This window comes from Lontra canadensis, unplaced genomic scaffold (assembly GCF_010015895.1).
Source record: "Lontra canadensis isolate GAN:19392208 unplaced genomic scaffold, GSC_riverotter_1.0 scaffold4, whole genome shotgun sequence".
NCBI lineage: Eukaryota > Metazoa > Chordata > Mammalia > Carnivora > Mustelidae > Lontra > Lontra canadensis.
In genome coordinates, this window is record NW_022630998.1 from 28,569,191 (window position 1) to 28,595,224 (window position 26,034).

Here is a 26,034-nt window from a genome sequence, read left to right on the forward strand (position 1 = left end):
CTTAAGTGTTCTACTTTTGGAGTGCTAATATAAATGATATGTTTTGATTTCAGATTACATTTGGTTACTGCTGGTCTATAGGAAAGCAGTTGGCTTTTCTATATTAACCTTGTTTCCTGAATCCTTGCTAACATCACTTATTACTAGTTCCAAAAGTGTTTTTTGTTTTTGTTTTTGTTTTTGTTTTTATTTTTGTTTTTGTTTTTGGTTGATTGTTTCAGATTTTCTACAATGAATAGAAATCATGCTGTGAACTAAGACAATTTATATCTTCATTCCTGATCTGTATAGCTGTATTTTCCTCTCTCTTTTTTATTGCATTAGCCAGAACTTCCATTATGATATTGAAAAGCAATAGTAAGAGGGGATATCCTTGCTTTCTTTCTTATCTTAATGGGAGAGTCTTAATGGTTTTTCACCATTAAGATGTTACCTTCAGATAGCTATATGTAGAAGAATGAAACTCGACCATTCTCTTACACCGTACACAAAGATAAACTCAAAATGGATAAAAGACCTCAACGTGAGACAGGAATCCATCAGAATCCCAGAGGAGAACATAGGCAGTAACCTCTTCGATATCAGCCACAGCAACTTCTTTCAAGATATGTCTCCAAAGGCAAAGGAAACAAAAGGGAAGATGAACTTTTGGGACTTCATCAAGATCAAAAGCTTCTGCACAGCAAAGGAAACAGTCAACAAAACAAAGAGGCAACCCACAGAATGGGAGAAGATATTTGCAAATGACATTATAGACAAAAGGATGATATCCAGGATCTATAAAGAACTCCTCAAACTCAACACACACAAAACAGACAATCATATAAAAAAAATGGGCAGAAGATATGAACAGACACTTCTCCAATGAAGACATACAAATGGCTATCAGACACATGAAAAAATGTTCATCTTCAGTAGCCATCAGGGAGATTCAAATTAAAACCACATTGAGATACCACCTGACACCAGTTAGAATGGCCAAAATTAGCAAGACAGGAAACAACATGTGTTGGAGGGGATGTGCAGAAAGAGGAACCCTCTTCCACTGTTGGTGGGAATGCAAGTTGGTGCAGCCACTTTGGAGAACAGTGTGGAGATTCCTCAAGAAATTAAAAATAGACCTTCCCTATGACCCTGCAATTGCACTACTGGGTATTTACCCCAAAGATACAGATATAGTGAAAAGAAGGGCCATCTGTACCCCAATGTTTATAGCAGCAATGGTCACGGTTGCCAAACTGTGGAAAGAACCAAGATGCCCTTCAACAGACGAATGGATAAGGAAGATGTGGTCCATATACACTATGGAGTATTATGCCTCCATCAGAAGGGATGAATACCCAACTTTTATAGCAACGGGACTAGAAGAGATTATGCTGAGTGAAATAAGTCAAGCAGAGAGAGTCAATTATCATACGGTTTCACTTATTTGTGGAGCATAACAAATAGCATGGAGGACAAGGGGAGTTAGAGAGGAGAAGGGAGTTGAGGGAAATTGGAGGGGGAGATGAACCGTGAGAGACTATGGACTCTGAGAAACAATCTGAGGGTTTTGAAGGGGCAGGGGGTGGGAGGTTGGGGGAACCAGGTAGTGGGTATTGGATAGGGCATGGATTGCATGGAGCACTGGGTGTGGTGCAAAAACAATGAATACTGTTACGCTGAAAATAAATTAAAAAAAAAAAAAAAAGATGTTACCTTCAGGTTTTTTGTAGATGCTCTTTGAGGAAGTTCCTTTCTATTCCTAGTTTCCTAGTTTACTGTCATGAATGGGTGTTGGATTTTATCATTTTTCTTCTGTATCTATTGATATATTCATGTGATTTTTTTTTTTTTGCTTTTTTAGCCTGTTGATATGTTTATTACATTATTTGATTTTTGAATGTTAATGATCTCACCTGGCATTTGTGGGATTCATCCCATTTGTTCATGGTGTAACTTTTTTGTATACATTGCTGGATTTGAGCTAATATTTTGAGGATTTTTGTATCTGTGTTTATGAAAGATATCAGTCTGTAGTTTTTTGTTTGTTTTTAGTATTAATGTAATGTTTGGTTTTAATATTATAGTAATGCTGCCCATTTTAGAATGAGTTAGTAAGTAATCCCTCTGCTTCTATATTCTAAGAGATTGTAGAGAATTGGTAGAATTCTTCATTAAATGTTTGTAGAATTCACCTTGAACCCATTTGGGCCTGGCACTTTCTGTTTTGGAAGGTTATTAATTGTTGATTCATTTTTTTTTTAAAGATATTATTCATTTATTTGACAGAGATCACAAGCAGGCAGAGAGGCAGGCAGAGAGAGAGGAGGAAGCAGGGTCCCCACTGAGCAGAGAGCCCGATGCAGGGCTCGATCCCAGGACCCTGGGATCATGACCTGAGCTGAAGGCAGAGGCTTTAACCCACTGAGCCACCCAGGCGCCCCTGTTGATTCATTTTTAAAATAGATACAGACCTATTCATACTGTCAGTTCCTGTGTGAGTTTTGGTAGATTATATTTTTCAAGGAATTGGTTTATTTCAATTAGATGATTAAATTTGTGGCATAGAGTTTTACATAGTATTCCTTTATTATCCTATTAATATCCTTGGGATAGGTAATGATGCCATTCTTGTTTTATCTGTGATATTAGTGATTTGTTTACTCTCTATTTCTTATACTGGCTAGAGGCTTATCAATTTTATTTATCATATTAAGAATAAGCTTTTGGTTTTGTGATATTCTCTGTTGATTTCTTGTGTACCATTTCATAGGTTTCTGCTTTTATTTTATTAACATTTTCTTCTGTTTACTTTGGATTTCTTTGATCTTTTTTTAATTTTATAAGATAAAAGTTTAGATGATTGATTTTAGATCTTACTAATACATGAATTCAGTGCTGTTTCTTTTAAGAATAACTTTCTCTACATTCCACAAATTTTAACTTTTTTTTAAATTTATGTTTAGTTCAAAATATTTTCCAGTTTTTCTTGAGATTTCTTCTTTGTTGCATGTTATTTTTAAAAAAGTATGTTATTTCATCTCTAAGTATTTGGTATTTTCCAGCTATCTTTCCATTACCAATTCATAGTTTAATTCTAATGTGTAAGAACAGAAGTAGATGTTTCTTTTCTTAAATTTATAAGGTGTTTCTTATGGTCCAGAATGTGGCCTTTCTTGGTAAATGTCCCATGTGATCTTGGGAAGTATACTTTTATTGGATGAGGTAGCCCTTAGTTGTCTATTATATTCAGTTTGTATTGCTGAATTCATTTATAATGGTCTTTAATGATCTTCTACCTGCTGGATCTGTCCATTTCTGAGTGAGGAATTGAAGTGTGCACTGATAATAGTGGATTTATCTATTTCTGTTTGCATTTCTATCAGTTTTTGCCTCATGTATTATTGATACTTTGTTGTTAGGTATATACATAATAAAGATCATTTTGTATTCTTGATGCCTTGACCCCTTTATCATTATATAATAACACTCTATCCCTGATAAAATACCTTTATTTAAAGTCTCTGCTCTCTCTCAAATTCATATAGCTATTCCTTCCTTCTTTTGATTAGTGTTATTATGGTATATCTTATCCATCCATTTACTTTTAGTCCATATGTGTCTTCATATTTATTTATTTATTTAATAAAGATTTTATTTATTTATTTGACAGAGATCACAAGTAGCAGAGAGGCAGGCAGAGAGAGAGAGAGAGAGAGGAGGAAACAGGCTCCCCGCTGAGCAGAGAGCCCTATGCAGGACTTGATCCCAGGACCCTGGGATCCTGACCTTAGCCAAAGGCAGAGGCTTTAACCCACTGAGCCACCCAGGCACCCTATGTGTCTTCATATTTAAAGTGAGTTTCTTGTAGACTGCATATAGTTGGGTCTTGTTTTTTTGATCCACTCTGCTAATCTCTGTTTTTATTGGTGCAATTAGATCATGATGTTTAGGGATTATTGATAAAGTTGCAACACTACCATGTTTGTTCCTGTTTACTATTTGTTGCCTTAATTCTGTTTCTATTTTTGTCTTCCACTCTTTTTCTGCCCTTTCCAGTTATAATTATTTTACATAATTGCAGTTTCTCTCCTTTCTTACTATAACAGTTTCACTTCAGTATAGGTGGCATCGGAGCAGAGTCCCTTATCTTTAATTTTTATGAAAAAAAAATCTTTACATAGCCATAATTTTTGAGAAATAATTTTTCAGGTACAGAATTGTAGGTGGCTGGGTTTTTTTTCTCTCAACACTTTAAATATTTCTTTTCACTTTCTTTTTGCTTATATGGTTTCAAATTAGGAGTTGGGTGTAATTCTTATTTTTGCTACTCTAGAGGCAAGCATTTTTTTTTTTTAACCCTCTCTGGCTTCTTTCAGGTTTTTTTTTTTTAAATATTGCTTTTTTATAGGTTGAAAATGATATACTAAGGTTCAGCTTTTTGGCATATATCCTACTTGGTCTCTTCTGAGTTTCCTGGATGAGTGGGTTTGTATCTATCATTAATCTGGGGGAAATTGTTAGTTATTATTTAAGTCCATCCTTCCCTCCCTCCCACCCTTCCTTCCTTCCTTGCTGTCCTCTTCTCCTTCTATTTCTATTGTGTGTATGTTATACTTTTTGTAGCTATTTCACAGTCCTTAGATATTTTGTTCAATTTATTTCAGTCATTTTTTTTCTCTTTGCTTTTCAGTTTTAAAGGTTTCTATCCAGATATCCTAAAAACTCAGAGATTCTTTTCTTAGTTGCATCATCTACTAATAAGCCCAGCAAAGGCATTTTTCATTTCTGTTGTAGTATTTTTTTTCTCTTCTCTAGTATTTCTCTTTGGTTCTTTCTTAGAATTTCCATCTCACTGCTTATATCGCCCATTTGTTCTTATGCTGTGTACTTTATCTGTTAAAGCCCTTATCAAATTAGTCATAGTTGTTTTAAATTCCCAGGCTGATGATCGCAACATTCTGGCCATGTCTGAGTCTGATTCTACTGATTATCTCTTCCGACTGTGAATTTTTTTCCCCTTTTGTAAATTATATATAAATTATATATGTATTATATATATATATATATATATATATATATAATATATGTCAGCTGGGCAAAAGGAATTGCTGTTAAGTAGGTCTTTAGTAATGTGGTGGTAAGGTGTGGGGAGAAGGGAAGTATTATATAGTAATGGATAGGTTTCAGTCTTTTAGTTTGTGCCTCTGGATGATGACATATACATGATTATTAGTTCTCCTCTACTACATTAGAGTACTCCTCTCCTCTACATTAGATTGAATGGTAGGTCTAGATTAGGCTGAAGATGAGTATTTCCTTCTTCCAGATCAGTTAAATTCTGATAAAACCCAGGCAGGTTAGGCCCCAGTTCAGTAGTTCCTCTTAAGAGCAGGCCTTATTAGAAAGAACAGAATAATCAGGCTTATTTCTAAAATGGTTCCTTTTCTAATTTCCCTACTGGAAGCACAAGGGGATTTTTCCACCAGTATTTACTTTGAGAACCTTGTAAACATTCAGAAGGTAAAAATCGTAAATTATGGGATCTCCAGATGACTGGGTCTCCCTGGAGTTTCTGACTCTTAGAGGTGTCCGCAGAGTTCCCAGCAATTCATCAGTTATAGTCTCAAGTTTCTTTACCATAGCACTTGTGCTTGTGAAGCTTGCTGCTCCAGGTTGTGATTCTCTGGGTATACCTGTCTGTCTCCCCAGTTTTTGGAAGAATTTTCCCTATGATCTTACTTCTCTGACAGATAAAAGAGGGTTTGTTGATTTTTCCATTTCTTCAGCTTTTTGGTGGTAGAATGGAATGATGACTTTCAAACTTTTTACATGCTGGACCGTAAACCAGAAGTTCTCATTTATATTAATATCTCATAGTCATGGTACATTTCAAGTTAGCAAGGCAAAACTCAATCTAGTACGATAATGAGTATTTGACTGCAGATTTGGAGATAGACGTAGTTCTTGAATTTTTACAAACCATTTACAATAATCATGGAGCTGAATGATTAAAGGCAAGTTTGGAAAGATAAAATTGTGTAATTTAGTGCTTTTATTTTTCAATGAGATAAATGAGGGACAAAGGAATTAAGAGATTTGCCTGATGCCTGTAACAGTATTTAAATTATATGATTCTGATATCGTGTTCCAAATTTGATGTTCATCCTATTAGAAAATATACACCTCATAGAGTTTGTAAAATAAAATATATTTTTAAAAAAATCTTGACTACTTTTAAAACCCTTTGACATTTTCTTTCTTTCTTTTTTTTTTTTTAAAGATTTTATTTATTTATTTGACAGACTGAGATCATAAGTAGGCAGAGAGAGAAGGGGAAGCAGACTCCCCCCTGAGCAGAGAGCCCGATGCGGGGCTCCATCCCAGGACCCCGAGATCATGACCAGAGCCGAAGGCAGAGGCTTTAACCTACTGAGCCACCCAGGCGCCCCACCTTTGACATTTTCATAGTCAGTAGTTGATCTGTCTTGTAACTATAGAAAATAGAAAATCTCAAAGGCAAATATTAAGTTTCCATAAAAGCATTACCCCATTGCAGTTTTTAGTCAACCACCTTTAACTCTTTTATTGGCATCCTTAATGTCTAGATAGATGTCAGGTTATATGCAACAGGCATGTGATCTGCTGCTAATGAAAGGCAGATACACCCAACTATAATAGCCTATGTTTTATGCACTTGACTTATGTAACTTTATTGTTCTGATTTGATGTTTAGTCAACATAGTTTGGTTTGCTCTAGATTTATCTGCAGGAAGGGATAAGAAAATTGTATAGTCATCCAGAATTCCGACAGCTGTTTTGTTTTGTTTTGTTTTGTTTTTGTTTTTTTTTAATTATGAATGAACAAATTGTTATTTTCTGTGTAAAGATTCTTTCACATACTAATTTCGGGAATATTTCCTTGAGTTTACAATGTTGGGTTGCTCCCCGCAAAAGTACACTACAGGTGCTTCATCAGAGTTCCTCCAGTATTTTGGTATTTATTTGTTTGTTTACTTGTCACCTCCATTAAACTGTTTGTTTCTTAAGGATGAGAAATGCATATTTGTTATCTTATTTATCTTATTTATTGCCAGTTTATAGCCTAGCATGTAATAGTTTCTCAATAGACATTTAAGTGAATGAATGACTTACTGGCTGACTTCTATATTCTAGAAATATGAAGTTTCCGGAAGACTAGTATGACATAGTGAATGTCTCAGTTTAAATTTTTTCAGCATAGCAGTTGTTACATAGTACCTATTGTAGTTAACCAATTTGTGTTGCAGATTTTAAAGTTGTAAAGAGGAAAAGTTATTTACTGCACTTTAACAGGTAAAAATAATATTGGCTAATTCAATGTTTAATTTCAAAAAATAGTATTGGCTAATTCATTGTTTAATTTCAATGTTTAATTTCAAATGCATTATATTTTAAATACTGTTTATGTAATATGATTAATTTTATGGGTCATATACTTCACTAATGGAAAGCTTTTTTCCCAGAAAAGTGGGAGCTGCATACATTTTTATTGGTCAGGTCCTTGGTTATTTCTGATATGCTGATTTATGACCACTTTTTTTTTTTTTACCATAAATGTATAGTAATTCAAAATATCAAGCCAAACAAATCCCTACTTGTTGTGCAAATTAGGATTACATTCTTCTACTGAAAACAACACTTGAATCCACCATTACCCTTTATAGATCCTATTTTAACCATATTGTTTTACTTTTCTATTTGTACTGCGCAGTAAAAGCTAGACATCATAAGATGAAAAATGAACAGAAATGCACACTTTCACATATATATACAAAAATTCCTGTGTGTGTGCCCTATTTCCTTTGTCTTCTGCTTAGAGAATCTAGTCTATTTCTGGTTGACAACTTTCTTTTTTTTTCCCTGTTTTATTAGCCACTATTTTCTCTGTCATCAAATCAGGACCTTCTTTTCAGTGAGTTTAAATTCCTCCATCATAGACATTTATGAACTTACGAATGTATAATAACTGTTACTGCCTAGTGAGAACTGTTCAGAATAATACATAAATAATGATTACTAACAGCGGGAGAATAAGGGGAAGAATATCTAATCAATGTATCAGGTATCTTGTCAGTATATATTCTGAGTCAATAACTAAACACCTAATGCCTGATTAGAAAATGAAGCAGATCACTTAGCATGGTTGACATTGTAATTATAATCATCAAAAAATTTGTAAGCTTTTTCTCATTCTAAGCTAGTCCCTGAATACTGTATTAATCCATAAAGCCTGTCAGAGACCTATTCAATAAGAAATTGCTTCAGTATACTAATTTTTTTCTAGTGGTCTGAACTCTGGGATGAATCTCTAAACAGTGGCTAATGTTTTTGAATTCATGCTGGTCTTCTGTAAGATTATTGAGCCCAGATGTGGAGTATGGTTTTATGGGTTAACTATTTGAGATTGATTTGTTATTCATGATTTCCATGTGATCCAGGATCTTGTTAACATTATTACCTAACATTCAATAAACAAGACATGTACTGATGGATCCTAAAACTCATGATGCCTTGGAACACACACTTTACTAATCCCAATAATGAACCTAATGACTAAAATAGGAAAAATATCTATTATTAGTTTCTAAAATGAAATGATCTCAGCTATATGGAGCTTTCCTAAGGTTTCGGGGTATAAGTTATGCTCTCCAGCACTTCTGTGATAGCTGTATTGAATAATAAGAAATGCTATAAAATGAAATATTTTACACACAATAGAATCCTTCCTCTTACAACATAACTCATTAGCTCATCATTGCTTTAGTAGTTTGTTTGCCTAAGAAAGGATGCTGCCTTTGTATGATGAACATGGGCTGAGGAAACATATAACTATTATAGTACTATTTGAGTGCAAGCTTTACAGGAGGTTCTCACTCATTTTCTAGAAGCCTTGCTGTTCTCTACCTAAGACATACATAAAAATTTAGCTGTGTCTATTAATCCAGAGACCTAATAAAAACACCTATGATCTCATAAATTCTAAGGTTTGATGACTACCAGTATTTTAGATACATTTGTGAAGTCAAACAAGTAATTTATTAATGTATTTGTTTAAATCATCTGAATAAAATAAGAACCCAATGTTTATAATAAATTCTGAGATTCTTAGAAAACCATCATACCATTTCATATTAAAAGGGCCACATTTTGGGAGAGCTTGATTTAAAATGTCTACAAACTTAAAAATTGCTATTATTCATATTTATTATATTACTTATATTTATAATATTATTTTCTCTCTGAGATAAGAGTAATATATATCACTTACTATTTTATCTTGCATATATTTCATTTTTTATTATTTAGTTTCATTTTTAAGGGTAGTTAATGTTCTGCAAAGTTTCCACAAACACTGAATTAGTCAATAGAGAATTATTGCTGCTAGGGGAAATACAGGGTTAAGTTCCTGAGAGACTGGTCACATTTTCATCAACCAGCTCTGTTTTATATGTGTTTTTGTTTAAAGACACCTTATTTAGCCTATCTTACAATAATGAATTGCATGGTCTTAAGCCAAGCGTTTGAGGTCATTTGCATTACATAGATTCATTTGCCAATATCATAAAACAAGTCAGGCTTTTCAGTGTTGAAAAAACTCAAAATTTTTGCCCCTGTGCACGTATGTGTGAATGACCATGAAAGCACTGGGAGTACTGATTTGGGAATGATAAATAAATTTTGTGAGTAGGCAAATTCACAAATATGGAATCCATGAATATTGAATTCATATATATGTATGTAGGCATATATATATGTGTGTGTGTGTGTGTGTGTGTGTGTGTGTGTGTGTGTATACACACATTTTGGTTTGAATAATTCCACTGTGAATAATTTCATTGGTTTAACTTTAATGCCTTTTTCTTAACTTCAGTTTGTTCTGGTCAACTCCTACCTGAGAGTCAAAGACAAATGAATTCATTCCCTCTCCTCTTTAGTGTTAACCCACCTTTGTTCCCCGCAATGAAAATATCCCTTTCCACCTTTATCAGTTAGGTTCAGTATGACAAACAGAACTATTATTGGCTTCAGACTTTGGTTTTCATATTTGATGCCGGAGCTTGAAAGCTGCAGTGCAGGCAGTCAGGAAAGAAAGATGGATAAAAAAGAGAACAAGGAAAAACTGGGACTGGTGTAAAAACTGGAACCCACAAGGGGTAGCTGGAACCCATTTCAGTTATCATTGCTTCTGACTATGATGAGGTTGTCAGACATGAGAAGCTGCTGTCCCTCTTTGTGACTCAGGAGTCAGAGAAGCTGGAGGAGGATGAAGGGGAACCCATAGTAGTTCCAGACCTGCTACTGCGGCATTCCCACTTCCTTGCCATACAAGTTTAGCCAGAAGAAAGCAACATGTTTGGGCTCAGAAGTGCCCAGGGACCTTGCTGTACCTTTTGCACATAAAGATTAATAGACTTGCTGCTTCATTTCTTTCTCCAAATCTTTGCAAAAATGTGCCTAATGGCCTGCTTTTGCCAAAAGCATACAGGTAAGGCTATTCTAGGAAAAGTAGTTCAGCTTTGCTAAATTAACATATTTTGAAGTCCATACAGTCCACATTTTGTCACTTAGTACCCATACATATCTCTTTAAACACACTGATTTCAAATAAAAACAACAAATAAGGTGATGTTTCTCCCCAACATGATACAACTTTTTATTGACTTTAATCACAGGACTTGAGGGTATCAAGAGACCTCCCAGGGAATCATCTGTCTTCTAAACATACTATTTTGAGTCCTCACTGTTTAAGAGCAACTCACTATTCCCTTGATTGAGTCATTTACCCAACCAGAACTGTAACCCCCTTATTTACCTGATTCATTGGCATGAGGAGCTAAAAGTGGTTAGTGGTTTGCCTTCTCAAATTCTAGTTCAGTGGAATCATTGTTTTGTCATTGGTATAAGCAGTCCTACTTTTAGATTTAAGGCTTCTAGACTATTAGAACCTATAGTTCTAGAGGCAAGAAATCTTTTTTTTCCCTTTGCTTTTCTTTCCCCTTCCCTTTCCCTTTTCCCTTTCCTTTTCCTTTTCCTTTTTCCTTCCTCACATCCCCTACTGCCCCTTCCTGTCTCTGTCCCTTCCCTAATGGGTTCCTTGTGGTAATAGTGAAAGGCGGTACTTCTCATTTTTACCCTTTGAATTACAGATTCATGAATCTTAGCTATGGGAGAAACATTTATATATACATTGCTGATTTAGAGCAAATATCACATCCTAGAAATAAATGTCCCACATCTGTAAGCTTTTACAACCAGGTTATAACTATAAGTAAGAATCCATAAGGCGATTATACTGTTTTACCAAGCTAGCTGTTTCACGATAATAATGAACATTTACATTCAGTGATTTATGGACCTGTGCTCATTGCCAAACTTCATTGCTTGATCAGAAATAATGTTGTATGCAATACCAACCTGGTAGGTATGGTATTCTATAAGTCCATGGATAGTGACTTTGATGGAAACATTGCAGACAGGGAAGGAAAAATCCATGTCTAAGGTAAATGTCTACTCTAATGAGAACAAAATATTTCTTTTTGACCAGTTGAGTTGGTTGCTAATCCCAGGGAATGGTGCCATAACAGGGGCTAAGTGTGGCACACTGGTACTCAGCAGTGGCTGTAACCAGCTCTGCTCTGATGAGTGGGAATCATATATTATTTTTCCATTATAACATCTACCACTGCTGCCATGATCACTTTTTTATAAATGAGCCAATTAGGCAATTACAGGATTAGCTGGGAAGAGGAGGACTGACTTTCAGAGTCATGGTCACCTGTTTACCTCCATAACACCTACAACTATCTGATATAACATACTTACTTGCCTATTGGTATTTATTGGCTCTTTCCCCATATTAGAATGTATACTCCATTGAAGGCAGGGTTTATTGACTATTTTGTTTATTGATATATTCCCAGGACATAAAAAAAAATCTGAGGCATTGTATATAAACTAAAAACAAAGCTGTAAAATGAAATAATATTTAAACTTTATGAATAATGTATGGCTACTATTTTTATTTCTAATTTATAGATAAGAAAACTGAGTGTCACAGAAATGTTACTTACCAAATGACATTCATTTGTTAAGTCACAGAGCTTGGATTCACACTCTGTCTGATTTACAAACTGTACTTTTAACCAAGATGATATATTACCTCTTGTTTTGAAATACTGAATTTTTTCTTGAAGTGGAACAGTGTCAGGAAGAATTTTCTGTTTTGGAATTTTAGTGTAAAACAGGGGAAGTCCTGCATGAAGTCATAACCATGACCACTTTCAGAATCATGTGCTTTAAGAAAATGTTTCCAGGGGTGCCTGGGTGGCTCAGTGGGTTAAGCCTCTGCCTTTGGCTCAGGTCATGGTCTCAGGGTCCTGGGATCGAGCCCCGCATCGGGCTCTCTGCTCAGCAGGGAGCCTGCTTCCCTTCCTCTCTCTCTCTGCCTGCCTCTCTGCCTGCTTGTGATCTCTGTCTGTCAAATAAATAAAATCTTAAAAAAAAAAAAAAGTTTCCAGTACTCTGGATTCATCTGTGGAGTTTTCCAGGGTCTGACACTATTAAAGAGACAAATTTTGAATTTTAAGACCTGCTAAAGCTATAAGACAGTAGTAAACATTTGGTACCATGATGTAGGGCTCTTAGAGAGTTACTGTGTAATAGGGGTAATAAACCACTTAAGTAAATATTTTTATTAAAAAAGGATGCAACCCAGCTCAGTATGATTGGATTATGATGGGATACTCCTGCTGTGGAGAAAGATAATATCCTATAGAGGTTCTATATTTTTCATTTACAGTATCCTTCAGTCAGAAATCTACTGGAATATTAAAAAAAAATAGAGCCAAGAGGGAATAAAAAATCAGATAATAGACATAGGGATGATCAAGTCATTGCCATCTTCAAATATGAACTCTTAAGTTAACTGTGATTAACATGTCTAAGAAAATAAAATACAAGACTAATTTTGCTAGAGGACAGTAAATTATAAAAAGAATCAATTGGAAATTCTGTTTCTGACCAATGCAATAACTGAAATTAGGAAATCAATATACAGTATTAAGTAAATTGTACAGACAAGAATAGGATTTATGGACTAGAAGATAGATCATTAGAAAATATTCAAGCTGAACCATACAGATAAAAGCATGGCAAATGGAGAAGAGGATAGAACGAAATCAGGGCAGAAAAATATTGAAGGGTTAATGGCTAAGAATTTCCTCTTACTGACAAAAGCACATCAGTTCACATATTCAGAAAGCATTGTGGAACCCCAGGAGGATAAATGTATGGAAAAGCACATCTACACCTATTGTGGGAAAAGTGCTGAAAACCAAGAAAAAGGAAAAATATCACAAGCAGCCGGATAAAAAAGACAACTTGGGAAGGAGCAGCAAAAATATGGACATCAGATTTCTTAGCAGAAACAATTGGGCCCAAAGAGGGATATAGCTGGATGCCCACTGATGAATACTTTATAAAGCTACGATAACCAACAATATGTAAAGATCCCGGAATAGGATGTATGCCAAGGAAAACAGGCTGGTTACTAAAGAAAGACCCATATACACACAGTCCCTTGATTTATGACAAAGGGGTTGTTACTGTGCACTTGGGGAGAATAATCTTTCCAATAAATGGCAGAGTCAATTAGATACCCATATGGAGTTTTACTCTTTAAAAGAGTAAAAAGTTTACAGATGACTTTCACATCAAAATGTGAAACATGAAGGTAATGAAGCTTTTTTTTTTAAAAGATTTTATTTATTTGACACAGAGAGATCACAGTGGACAGAGAGGCAAGCAGAGAGGAGGAAACAGGCTCCCTGCGGAGCAGAGAGCCCCATGTGGGACTCGATCCCAGGACCCTGAGATCATGACCTGAGCTGAAAGCAGCAGCTTAACCCACTGAGCCACCCAGGTGCCCGGTAATGAAGCTTTTAAAATAAGATGTGGGAAAATGTCGTCATGAATTAGGTTAGCCAAACATTTCTTTAAAAGACACAGGAAATGTAGAAAGTTTGGCAAATTGTACTATATTAACATTAATAACTTTTGGTTTGTCAAATGACACTTCTGTTAGTAAAAAGCAAGTCTCTGGGTTGGAGAAGTTAATTGCAAAATATGTATCCCAAATAAAGAATTTATATTCATAATTTAAGTCTAGATAAGCAATAGAAAAAAAATTGAGTCAGTACTTGACACACACATATGCACACAAGGATATTTATATCTTTGTTTCCTTCTTTCTCTGTCTCTCTCACTTTCTTTGTTAGTGAAGTGCAAGATAAAATTATGGTGAAATGCAATTATTCACACAAAAAGTGGCTGCTGTGCTCTGAATGTTTGTCCCTACTTCCACCCATCCCAAATTTACATAATGAAATCCTAACCCTGGAAGGCAATGCTATTATTAGGTAGGAACTTTAGGAGGGTGATTAGATCTTGAAGGTGGAGCGCTCATAAATGGGATTTATACTCTTACAAAGAGATCCCAGGGAGCTCCCTAGCCAGTTCTACTAGGTGAGGGCCCATGAGAAGAGTGCTGGCTATGAACCAGGAAGAGGGCCTTCACCAGATCACGCTGGTGCCTTGATCTCAGACATCCCAGTCTCTGGAACTGTGACCGGTAAATTTTTGTTTTTTGTAACCTATCTACTCTGTGGTATTTTGTTCTAGTAACCCAAATGGAGTAAAACAGTGGCTAAAGTGAGAGTGGTATAATTACATTAGGAAATAGTCATCAGTATCAACCACTGGTCAATGAACTCCTATCTTAGGACCTAGCAATTCAGCTTTCAGGCATATACCTAACACATGTGTTCATATGTTCAGCAAAAGACAACAGAGCATTATCGATAGTAGCATTATTCATTGTAGCCTCCACGTTAATATAAACCAAATCTCTATCAATGCCAGGTAGATAAATCATGGAAGATTCTTGCAGTGAATTACCATACAACACTGAAGATGAACTTTGCATTCTACTCATCACAGCAAAGATAGAGCTCCCAAACATGATTATAAGCGTAAGAAGCCAGACATAAGAGAGTGAATTCTTTATATTTCATTTATGTAAATTTCAAAAATTGGCACAACAAATCTATGCTTATTGAGCTCAGGATGGTAGTTACTTTTGATGAATCATAGTGAGTGGTAACAGGTATGAACAGAGCTTCTGGTAATGTTCTGTCCTACAAAGTACTGGTTTCATCCTGTTAATTTTGTAAAAAGTCATTGATCAGTGCACTTATTATCTTCGCATGTATTTGATGCATTAAATACAACAATATAAATTTTTCTTTTTTTTGCGTTAAAATTTTTGAAATAAACAATGCTATCCTGTGCCATAGGAAATTCTGATATACAGCTTAGAGAGGTATCTTAAAGTTGTATATTAACAAGCATTGTTGACAGTAGACCATGACAACAAGTTGGGAAGGCAAAGTCTATTTCAATGATTACCCTAAAATAGGTTTTCTAAAGTTAATTTTGCCTGGGAGCTTAAAATATTGGAAGAATAAAAGATGGTTTATTTTCTTAAAATTAAAAAAAATTGTGAACTACTGTTACTTCTTAAATTAATGCAATGGGTAGGAAAGTTCCTACACATACATTGTAAGGGCAAATACTAATTAAAAATAAGAAACTTAATTTTCCCTGCTGAAAGTAAGGGAGGAGAGATATCTCCTAGCCTCTGAGCTCCCTTTGCTTTCTCCCTTCTCTTACAAGAAAACTTGTAATTGTAACTTCTTTTCCTGTGTCTTTGAAATGTATATGAATTATTTTAAAAGCTAAATAAGACTTATTATGTCTGTGTTGCAACTCAGAAATGCCTTTCTCAAGGGCCTGGGAACTAGATCATTAAAATGTAGTCATTAGGAAAGACAGCACCCTTATTACCCAGTTTCCATGGTAAGATAGAAGCCTAACTTCAGCAAGTCATCTAGCTCCAAAATTACCTACCTCCTGTCATATAAAGATGTGGGTTTAGTTATTTTTATTTTTTATTTTTTTGGACAAAACCAATTAGCAAACATAAATGACCACCCCAGTGAATTTAAGATGAGCTGTGTGTGACAAATGGTGTTGTCAAGTCCTCTTACTGGAGGACTAGTTTTGTTTATCTTGAGAACATGTACGTAATGAATTGTATCTTCTTGGCTATATAAAAGTGTAAAATTTATTTCTGCTTTTGCAGTCTCTTAGCAGATTGCCTCTGATGCACATCACATTCTGGTTTAATTCTAATTCAATAACAAAATTGGTTTCTTTCTCATGCCTTTGTGGAGAAGTTTTCTGGGTTGGTAGAAGATTTAGTTTTTAATTATATTTCTCCAACAATACACATATATGGTATAACTATATATGGATGTGAATATATATATCCATATATATTCAAGAAAAACATATCTAAAAGAGGTCTTTCAAATTTCAGCCTTTTTTAGCAGCCTTTACATCATACCCACTGTAATGTCTTTTTTTTTTACTTATTTTAAAATTTTTATTTTTATGACACATCTCTTAAATAAGTAATGCAAACGATTTTGAGTGCAATAGAGTTCCTTATGAGAAAAGTATCCACACTGAAATTTCATTTGTTTAATTACAGAGTATGTGCCTTTAGAGCCATCCTTGATGAGGGATTAATTCTGTAGGGAACTGGAAATTATAACAAATGAGAGAAAAGAGGTAGAGTATATTGTAATGAATTTTGAAAATAATAAAAAGATTAGTTCAAGTTAACTTTAATACCTGAGAGGATAAAATGAGGTTGTTTCAAGGGATGGTAATGGCATGTGTTTTACTATGAAATCTGTTAATGGCAAGTGATATGGTGACCCAGACATTCATAAGCATCCTCTCGATACATTTATCCCTGGTTACTAAAGAATAAATATGATCAATCATGATAAGTCTATCAAACCTTTTGTCATTGTGGTACATACCACTAATATATTTTTTGGGCCAGAGTACATTGTGGAGAAGGTAGATAGCCAGAATATTTGCTGAACAGTTCTATTACCACAATAGTATTACAAATTTCATCTTCCTAAAGAAGAAAATATAGATGAGTCAATGATTAATGGACCTTTAATGGTTGGACCTTGAGAGTACAAAAGCCCTGGAATGAGCTTACGATAGAAGCAGTTTTAAAAAGCAGTTTTGTGGAAGGCTGGTGGCTCAGTCAGTTGAGCATCCCACTCTCCATTTTGGCTCAAGTCGTGATATTAGGGGCTGTTGGGTAGAGTCCTGCATCAGGCTCCTCACTCAGCAGGGAGTCAGCTTGAAAGATTCTCTCCCGGGGCGCCTGGGTGGCTCAGTGGGTTAAAGCCTCTGCCTTTGACTCAGGTCATGATCCCAGGGTCCTGGGATTGAGCCCCGCATCAGGCTCTCTGCTCAGCAGGGAGCTTGCCCCCCGCTCCCGCCTGCCTCTGTGTCTACTTGTGATTTCTGTCAAATAAATAAATAAAATCTTTAAAAAAAAAAAAAAAGAAAGATTCTCTCCCTATGCCCATGCTCACACTCTCTCTCAAATAAATCTTTAATAAAAATTTTTTAAAAATAAAAAGAGTGTTATTTTTACATTTTCAGTGTACTGTTAAATCTAATGTTAAGTTTTAATCTCTCATTAAATTCAAAATTTTAGCCTTCTCTCTTTCTTCACAACCCCACCTCTACAAACCCCTGCCACTGCTCTCAGACATCATTGCTAGCTCACTGAGAGCAGTAGGAAAGTGGATGCATGATCTATTTCACTGACCTCTTAAAACCTCCCAATATCTAACCCTCATTTAGTGATTTTAGTGCCTCCAAGATTAAACAAAGTGGAGAGATTTCAGAATCAGCATAATGTTCTATTAATTTAGCCTTTTTTAAAATAAGATTTATTTGAGAGAGAGAGAGAGAGAGAGAATGAGAGAGAAGGGGTAGGGGCAGAGAGAGAGGGAGAAGCAGACTCTCTGAGCAGAGAGCTGGATACTGGACTTGATGCCAGGACCCTGAAATCATGGCCTAAGCTGGAGGCAGGTGTTTAACCGACTGAGCCACCCTAGCACCCCTCATTTAGGCTTTTTAAATTTGTATTTCTGTCTTGGGTAAGTTAGTTACATTTTTAAAATTCTGGTTCTTTTAAGGAGCATGTAGATAATTGTTTCAAAGTCAATTAATGGAGATTCCTCTAGACCTGTTAGCCATTTTCTAACAGCCATTGTATTCTCCAGCTGACTTATCATACTTCCCCAGCTTTGATGCAGTGGTGATCTCCCTCCCCCTGCTAATATCACCTTATTCAGAACATCATTCTTTTGAGCAGTATCTCTTCATGATGTGTGAAACTCAGTTGCCTTTCATGGAGTTAGAGCATGGAAACGCAACCCCTTGCCCACTACCTCAGAAAGCAACTGGTTTTCTTTCTAATTTTCTTGCCACTTAGGGATATTCTAGTCAGCCTCTACCTTTATCAGTCAGGTGCCAGTCTCTATGACTCTCCCCCAAACATCAGAGTGTTCTTTATTGATTCTCCCAAGGATCTTGCTCATTTACTTATTCCAATAATTACATGGTCTATACATCTCTGTCATTCATTCAGCATTCAAGTAGACAGTGTGATGTTTATTTCTCTTCTTAAAAACCATCACTGTTTCTTTTGACTGCCCTTTTAGTTGGCTTGAATTATAGGAGATGCAGTATTCTTCTGTCCTCCATGATTAAGAGAGAGAGAAGAAAAACCATGGGAATGGTTTTGGGTTTTGGAATTCTTTTAAAAGAAGTCTTTCTCTACTAAATTACTGGTCTTCTCTCATATAGTCTATTGAGGTTGATGATCACCTCTTTCAGCTACCTCTTAGTATATCTTTGAGTATGTGACTATGTTTCTTAGAAAGTGGGAACATATATCATTAATCATGTCTGACTTTGAGCCTTTAATCGAACTTTTTAGAGAATAGGAGAAGTCCCATTTTTATACTCCATTTCATTTGAAAGAAACATATTACAGTCAAGAAGTATCAGTTACACCAGACACATCCATCTTGAGGCAGAAGACTAGGCCATAAAAATGCCCTGTCTTGCAGCACAAAGTGGAATATAGGAGAAGGTGGACCTTGGTGCTACTGTGTCACTTACTTTTGTGATTGTGTGTGTGATTGTTAGATAATCTCTGAAAAGGCTAGTAACTTAAGCATCAAAACTGTACTCATTAATACACATAAGTTATTTGCCTCTCAAATAATATTGGTTCAGTTTTCAAGAACTTTTCATATTCTGAACAATGCTAGGAATAAAGTGAAACTATTTGTAACTCCACTTCACATTAAGCTGTTAAGTTTAAGAAGAATGAAATAATTCTCATAAAACAAATACTTGTTTTCTTTTCCCCTTTAATTAGTAATGATAAAGAACATAATACTCTGGTGTGGCCTGCCATCATAAAATGATTGTTATTTTCAGTTTTTTTGTGTCTGTTCTCATAGGATTGTCATAATCTCAGAAAATGGGCATTAGAGGTATTATAAATCCAAATAGAAATTGTTTCCAGTTTTATGTAAAAGATAATCATTGGATTATAAATTCTGACCCTAGGCTCAACCATGTGACAACTCAGTACCTTTGACCTCAGTTCCCTCATCAACCTATACTTTCTCTTTATGCTGTTTCAGTTGAGAATTCAGATTGCATATGTGTCCATAATTTGAAAACTAAAGAATACTATAGCAATGAGAGATTTGAATATGTGAGATAAAAAATTTATTTTATCATACTATGTTTTCATAAGTAGCTTTTTTTTTTTTTCTCATGGGGTTATCATACACTTTAGGTATTTTTCTGACTGCAGTGTACTTAATATTCCTAATGCACTGACTGGTTTCCAAATGTTTTATATACAGTAGACAAAAATGGGAATTTAGCCCAGTTTTTTTATGAAAACATACGTTTTTCTTGTTACCTTAAAAAAAGTCTTTTTAAAAACAATACATTTTCCCCTTTGCTATTATACAGTTGGTGTATCAGTTGAGACTTCTATTTATAGAGGAGTAACAATCAGTGGCCTATAATTAGCAGGTTAATGGTGGAAAGGAGAGAATTGCTTGGATTTAATTTGAATTCAACCTAGAATCTATTATATATGTATCAATGCATATATATATAGATTTCTAGAGTATAGAATCTCATACAACTATCCAAATGGTTGATACGTCGGAAATATTGTAATAGTAAATCAGATACAGCAGCTTTAGCTTTTTCTTAGGAATTCCTTACTTTTCACACATTTTCATTTTTTTAATAGCATACACTTAAGTGCCTGTTAGCATTTCGGTTCTACACACTTGTTTCAGTTCATTCATATTACATCTGCTTTGTTAAATTTCATTTCACACTAAGCTTCAGTTTTTCATACAGAAATTTAGTTCAAAACTATTATATTTCAGTTTGGTTACAGTAAACCCTAAATGTTAAAAAGAATAGCTGAGTCTTTATTTTATGGTTCCATGCTCCTAATTTGTGCTCTTAGAACTTCTGAGCTGCTTAGATTTCACAGGTCGTTAGCATCATCATGAGAGCCCCTGCCACTGGCTATATCAGAGAGACATTTAATTAGTCAGAGATTTTGAGGCTTTAAAACTTTGTAGTGCACATGTCTATGACTGCTTGGAGTAATTGTTTTTATAGAAAGCATTTCTTCTGTAGATGAATAGAAAAAATATGGACACAAAATTCATAGTTCAAATGGAGAAAATGTGATGGAAAAGAATTGATTATTGTTTTCATAGAAATCCAGTATTACATGTCACATTGAATTTTCTCTAACATTGTAAAGTTTTATATTTGCTGGTTGGAAGATTGTCAATTTTAGCAATTCATTCTCTGTACCTTTTGAAATAATCTCATCATTTCTCTGTGTACTAGATTCATTTTAGTGTTTTCTCAATCTGGCCTTTCCAAACTTTTAACAAAACTCTCTACCCTACGAACAGGTTTGTATTCTGGCAGTTAAGTTTGTGCTATGAGATTTGCCCCCTGTCACAGATTTGTCCAGATACCTAGCTGAAGTCAGACCAATCCAGAACTTCTTTTCTTGGATTTGGAATTGGGATGGAGCAAATTCAGTTGGTCTCTGCAATGCACTTAAGCTGATACGTGTGGCAAAACTTGGTTGAGATGACTTATTTGGCTGTGAGGATGCTAATTTGATCTGTGTACCCAGGGAAAAGAACAAAGCACGTATTTGGTGAAATACAGGCCAAAGAGACCATGTAGCTCAGAATGAAAAGAGTGCCATCTCATTTTTTCATTTAAGAGCTCCTCATTCCTGTCACTAGTGAGGTATAACTGCTTCCTGCTATTGACTTTTGTGTGGATTAGCTAAAATGCTGACAATAAATTTTCTCCTCTTTATCCACTCTTTCTTTAAGCTAATTGGAGTAAGTTTCTAATGTTTTCATTCAAAAGAGCTTTGACTATACCCTTATGGCTCAGCATGGAATGGTCAGTTTATGAATCAGGGTCAGTATCAGAAAGAACAGAATACTTGTAATAACAAGGACAGGGTTTACTTCAAAATACAGAATATTAGAGCTGAAATGCACTCAGAGATCATCAATGAAGCTGTCTCATTTTTTGTCTCCTACACAAGCAAGAAACTAAATCACAGAGGTGCTAAATTAATTTTTTTCTTTCTTTATGCAATTATTTTTTATTTAACCTTTGTGAGATTAGTATTTAATAATTTTAATAGAATAAGATAAAATAGTTACCTTCTTTGAGAGTTAATAGATAAAATCTTTTTCATATTGGCTACATAGCTAATTTACAGTTTGACTTTATACATGCTATTTACCTCATTTGAATAACCATGGCCTTATTTATAAAAATGAAAGTATTAGTACCGTTTCACAAACTGCAGGAAGGGCTATGGTGAAGAGAATGAGAATTGCTTATGAAGGGGTAACATATAATATGATTACATAGGTATGACCAATGGAGTAATAGAAGGCAAGCAGAAATGAAAATTACTAAGTCCTTGCAGCAATCCAAGAAAGAAAAGCAAAGGATAATAACTCAGTTTGAACTCCAATTAGGTCAAAATTGGCTGAAATAAATGTGAATATGCTACATGTACTGGGAGGACAATATCAGTCTAGCAAAATCTGTAGATATATACATATAAAAATATGTATAAAATATATATTATGTATTTAATTTCCCCACATGCTACTTTGAATCTCTGAAATCTGGCAGCCATTGAATTCAATAGAGTTCATGGCAAAAGTTGCTATTTTTCTTAAATGAGGATAAAGAAATACAATGAAGGTTAGAACCACATGAAATAAAAAGGAAAACAAAGTTTGAGAGAAGGGGTTCCTACTGGTATTTCTCTTTTATCTTCCATAAGGGAAAAAGAAGAGGTAAAACAGAATAAGATGACCTACACCCAACATTTCTCACATGCCGTTTCAAATCTTTAGGTTCTTACTCCATGCCCCAGCTGGTTCAGTGTTCATTTTGACTAGATCCACACAGGTACAATTTGACCTTCACAGTTCTTGTTGATTGCCTTGGAGCCTCTCTGAGATCTTAGCATGGTGTGTCTGAGCAACCATTTCTTCCTCAGGCGTGAGCAATCCAGTCAGGGAATTAATGCTACCTGTGAAAAGACTACTCTTGACAAAGGCAGGATAAGAGTAAAAGGGTGAACATTTCTTTTTGCTTCCCTAGTAGATAGTTCTGATAATCACTGCATTAGGCTGTTAAACAGGATCCCAGTAATAGATAGAAATGGCCAATTTAATAATGTATTTTTTTATTGGCTTTTCCTCCTTGTCTGTATTCCTGCCTCCATGCCTCACTTGAGCATATGGGATAACTTCCAAATAAAGTATCATCAATAAGCTACAGTTTCAGGCCCCACTTTCGGGGTAACCTAGACTAGGAAAGTCAGTACCTTAGAGTCGGCCTAGAAAGCAGTCTCATTAGAATTGTGGGACTGGATCATTTGTCCATCAGATGAAAATCATGACCCCAGTGCTACCTACAATAAACACAAAAGATAAAGACAACCCTTAGTAAACAGTACATAACAATTACAAAGAATCTCATCTGGTGGGTTGAGATAATCTGTAGATAGAAAATGAAGGCAGGTTATGAGGTAGTAATAGCCCTTGAACAGTGTGAAGAAATACTAATTATGGGAATTGTTTAATTGGAAGACTTTTGCTAACTGCTTAATAAGTTTTGGGAAGGAATATGGTAAGTTCAAATCAGCCAACTATCAAGTCAAGGCATGCTGTGAAACACATGGGGCCTCTATGGATGCATTTAAGGAGACCAGCAGGGAAAATCAGGGCGAGAGTCAAATTGTAAAAGCAGGAAGATGTGAAAAGTGTTTGAATTACAACTCTGGCAGATCACTTATATTAGACTTAGGATTCTGATATTTTAAAAATGGGACACTAAGGACTAGAATGAGGCAGAGAGCTTGGTGGACATCTGCATTTTCATCACTTACCACTAAGAAAGAGAGCATATGGTGGGATGCTTAGAGCTGGGAGGCAGCATATCCCACACTTGAGAATACCACTCTGATCCATTATTAGAGGACTCAAGTAGGCTGCAAGTATTGATTGGCATGAAGATTATGGGAAGATGTGGAACAAATCCAGATTATGGTACAGGCTTCTTGACGGTTCAGCCATACGATCCAGTGAATCTGATGTGGCTGAAGCAGAAGTGGCAAATAAGAACGTGGTGTGCAGTTTCTGGTAGCCCAGTAGCAAATTCTCAGCACAATTTCCTAAGGTTTTGGAACAGGACCATCATGCTGCCAGAAAACTTTTTCTGTTTTATAAAAATATAGTTCCTGATCTGCTGTTGAGTGCCTCAAAAACAAGTGCAGAACTTTGATCAGGAGCTTATATAATTAGGTCTGTTTAGTCTTAAATTCAGACAGGTACAACAGCTAACCAGTCCACAGTGGAAACAAATGTTAACGTACAGGCAAGAACAGGATCACAAGATGCATGAAATTACATGAATTGTAGCAATTTCATGGCACCTTCTTCTGTGGTACCACTGTCTCTCATAAATATCAGATCCACTTTAATATAAGGGTTTTTTTCTCCAAGTAAAACCATTAAAGTTACCCTAAACACAGGCTTAGACACATTTATTTTGCTCTAAAAATGTAACTTCTGAGTTCCTAGACCAAGGAGAAAATATCAAATATGAAAAATCATCTCAATGTTGTTTGAAATCATGGAACATTTAAATTTTCACATGTATGCTAAAAGAGAACTAGTTTAAAATTTCATGATTAAAAATGTATTTAAGAATATAAGTAATCAAATAATTACAAGATTAAAACTGAATTAAAATAACCTGTGCTAAGAAAATTTATAAATAAATAAATGTAAAATAATTACAAGATTAAAACTGAATTAAAATAACCTATATTAAGAAAATTTGGAAACTGATATTCTACACTATTAATTGTGCTTGTGCAGGGGTGATATGAGTGAGGTATATTTTTCATATTTCTAATTTTTTTATCCAATTTTATAGATACCATATTTATGATAAATAATAAGTACACAAAAAATAAAGACAGGTAATCTGTCACTGGAAAAGGAGAAATAGTCAAAATCAGTCCAAAGTTTTTTATTCTCTTTGTTTGGATTATGCAATTTGCTTGTTTTTCTTTAAATACTTAGAATAAGATGGCCATTGTATTGCCAAGTATTACATGGAGAAAAGATTTAAGGAAAAGAAAGGAAAACGCCTACCAAAGGAACTTGGTAAAGTAGACTCTAGAGTAGGGGAGATAAGTAATATATTTCATTAGGCCAAAAATGAAAATATTTTCCAGAAGAACATCTAAGAACATCAGTAGTTATAATGTTGACTTTATAATAACTAAGGTTCTGAGACTAGATTTAAGAGAGGTTTCTTGACCTCACGAGAGAATATAAATGAACAGCATTTAGACTTCTGCCATAGTTCATGCTGACAAGTTTACAAACACTTAAAATGGAGGAAGAAGGTGGTTCTATAATATTTTATGAAGACTTTAAAGAAGTAAGCAAGCATCTTAACTAAAAATTACTAGTTGTTTGAGCCCTACCTGATTGTTAGTAGAAACAGATCTGTAATATTAAGTCCTAGTCTTTGAGTGGCCAGACTTTCTTTTCTGGAATAACTATGAAAAGCTGTTCAACTTATTCCTTTGTAAGAATCTGTATTTATAAAGAATTCTGCTGAGTTGCCAGAGTTCTCCAAGTTTACAAGAGAAGCCCTGAACTGCCTGAATTGCATTTGATCTGGTTTGTTTGATAATCCTGAGAGGCAAAGGCAGTAGGCCATCAGTATTGAAGTTGAGAAAGAAATTATAACATTAAAATCATATAACAAAACTTGAAATTTAAGAAATAAGTGAGTTCATAAGTCAAGTGAATCAAGACCTAAAGCACCATCAAAGGTAGAAAGACTGGGTTTCTGTGCACCATCAATGAATTAAGGAGTTAGTAAAGCAAATTGGTTAAGAGTATGGCTCTTGTATGATATGACCTGGGTTCAATTCTGACACTGCTGTGTGTACATGGGAAAGCTTTTAACTGTTTTGATTCTTGGTCTTCTTATTTGCAAAATTATGGTTAAGAGTAGTACTTAGCTCAAGAAACCATTTTATTTTTTTTTAAAGATTTCATTTATTTCAGAGAGAATGAGAGCGAGAAAGAGAGAGAGAGGGAGAAGCAGACTCCCTGCTGAGCAGAGAGCCCAGTGTGGGTCAAGTCCCAGGACCCTGGGATTGGGACCTAAGCTGAAGACAGATACTTAACCAACTGAGCCAGCAGGCACGCCTCAAGAAACTGTTTTAAAGATGAAACAGAACAAAACTTGTGCCAATGCCTGGCATAGTTAATAGTCAATAAATATTAGCTGCTCTTAAAGATTTGTTTAGATAGTACATCCAACTAAGATAAATCCTGCTACTTGATGTCCTCTGCTAAGGCC